Raw genomic sequence first — 2,528 nt, forward strand, 5'->3', positions numbered from 1 at the left:
ACACAAGGATTTTTATACTGATTCACCTTCTTGTCCACCGAAGGCTATGTCCAATACTCTTGCAACACAAGAGATTTTTCCACTAAAGATTATGAGTTGCAATTACAATATCTCACCCCGAGATTTCTATGTACCTTACACACTCCTTAATCCTTATTCACTTTTGGAAAATACATTTCCAAGTGATTCTAATCCCTTTTCTTATCACACCCTGTGAAAGAAAGTATTCTGCAATAATAATGAAGAATTTTCAACAATGGCGGAATTGTCTTTACAAGTATGAAAGTGATGTAACTTGCAATCCAATCAACTCTTTGTATACTTAGTAATAATGCTCTTTATAAGTTTGTAAACTTGAAACACTTTCACTTTAAGCAACTTCAAACAAATCAACTTTGAAAGTTTAAGAACTTGTTGCAAAAAGTGCAGAAAATAATTTCAGAATATGTGAGAGCTTTTGAAATTTGTATAAGAGTTGTGTATATGTTGTGTGTTGTGATTATGAGTTTCAATGCCTTTATATAGGCTTTCCAACCAGCCAAAATGCCTCTTTGAAAGGGTAGGAATTGATTGGAATGAAAACATGTCTTTTGGGTTGAAAGTCATTCACTTTGAATTAGAAAATCTGATGGAACAACTCTCAGTAATCGATTACAACATTGAGTAATTGATTACTCAAATGTTCTATCCAGTGATCATTTATTTTCGAATTAGAGTACTCGATTACAACAAGTTGAGTAATCGGTTACTCAACTTTAATAACACTTGTAATCTATTACTCAAAGACCGTAATGGATTACTCTGATCAGTTTTAAGTTGGATAACTCTTTTCTCACACTCGTAACCTGTTACTTAGATGAAGTAACCTGTTACACACTATTTTTGAAAATTGTTTTAAGTATTTTAAAGTGTTTCAATTTTCTTTTAAAAATAGTTTGAGCATTACTATTATTATATAATCAAGAGTATAGGATAGAAGTACCTATTTTAGACTTAGACTAAAAGTCTTGAATATCTTGAAGTTTGAATCTTCATTGTCTTTATAAATATTCTTCCTTTTCTTCTTTTTTGTGATGTTGGTGTCTTCATCAAAACCGTGCCAAGGTCAGGAGCAACGATCTTCTTCACAATCTCCCCATTTTTGATGATGACAAACCAATATCTTCTTAATAATGTAGTTTTCTGAGAGCAGCATACTTTGTGATATTCTTGACTTGTCTTGAGTATGTTGCCCCTATATTGTATGCTCCCCCTTTCATTTGGAGTTATGTGCCTGAAATGTTTTAAACAGAAAATGCACTCTCCCAACTTTTCTCCCCCTTTTGACTTCATCAAAAAGTAGAAAAGCCAAGAGTCCAACACAATATATATAGCATACATGCAATAGGATATATGTAACATGTAAGAATATGTTATAGTACAATATAATATGGATAACAAGATATAACAGAATTTGAGCAATATCATAAAAGTAAAAAGATGTTCAAGTATGTAACAATGCAAACAACAATTCACATAACAACATAATAGAAATTTGTCCGAAACCAGGAGAAATTAACATTACAACCAGAAAATCCTAACAACAGATAAAGTCAAAGATTCAGGCTCAGAACTGTCTTCATCAACGTCCATGATACTCAGCTTAGAAGAAATATGATGAAGTTCAAATTGGATTTTTTGATTCTAAGTATCAAAGGCATCCATAAGGTTAGTGATGTAGCCTCGAAGAGAAATCAACTCATCCATAATCATCTTATTTGAAGGCATTACAGCAAATGAGGAAGATTGAGCATGAAACTCAGAAGGTTGAGGTTTAGAAGGATTAGGAGGGGTAGGTTCTGGTTCAGGAGCAGGAGGTCTATCTTTCTTATGCTTGTAGGTCCGGTCACGAAGATCAAATGTGAAGCCTATTTTGTTGATAACATCTACATCAATATGGATTTCACGAGGATTAAGCAGGACCTTAGTTTCTCCAGCAGTAGAAACACCGAAATGCTCAAGGATTTTTGTTATGAAGATTGCATATGACAAAGGGCTTTGGGTTCTTCTTACAGACCACATTTGTCTCATTATCATTAGAGTCTAATTGACTTTCAGATTAAATTTCATAGCATACATCAATTGGAGTTCTATGTCACTTATTTGAGAGTGGTTTAAAATTTTTGGTAAGATGACATAGCTCAGAAAATAGTGAAGCAAACGGTCTTCTAGTTTGAGATGTCCAACATAAAGGATATCTTTATTTTTAACAGTTTCACCATAACCCTGTTGCTTAAGTGTTTCTATTTCCTCTTTAGTAATTCTACACAAAGAATAATAAAAATCTTTTTTATCATAGTTTTCTCATTCGCATAAAATGCTGAAGCCTGCAATGCTTCCATGATAGGGTATGTTACAGCACAATGAACTCATGGTTTTCAAATCCAAAGTAATGTCTTTTCCGGAAGTAAGACGGTTTTTCCTAAAGTTCATGTTACAGTAAAATACTCTAATCAGTTCAGGATAAATTTCATTTGATTCACAACAGA

The sequence above is a fragment of the Lupinus angustifolius genome, chromosome LG05 (assembly GCF_001865875.1).
Source record: "Lupinus angustifolius cultivar Tanjil chromosome LG05, LupAngTanjil_v1.0, whole genome shotgun sequence".
NCBI classification, from domain to species: Eukaryota; Viridiplantae; Streptophyta; class Magnoliopsida; order Fabales; family Fabaceae; genus Lupinus; species Lupinus angustifolius.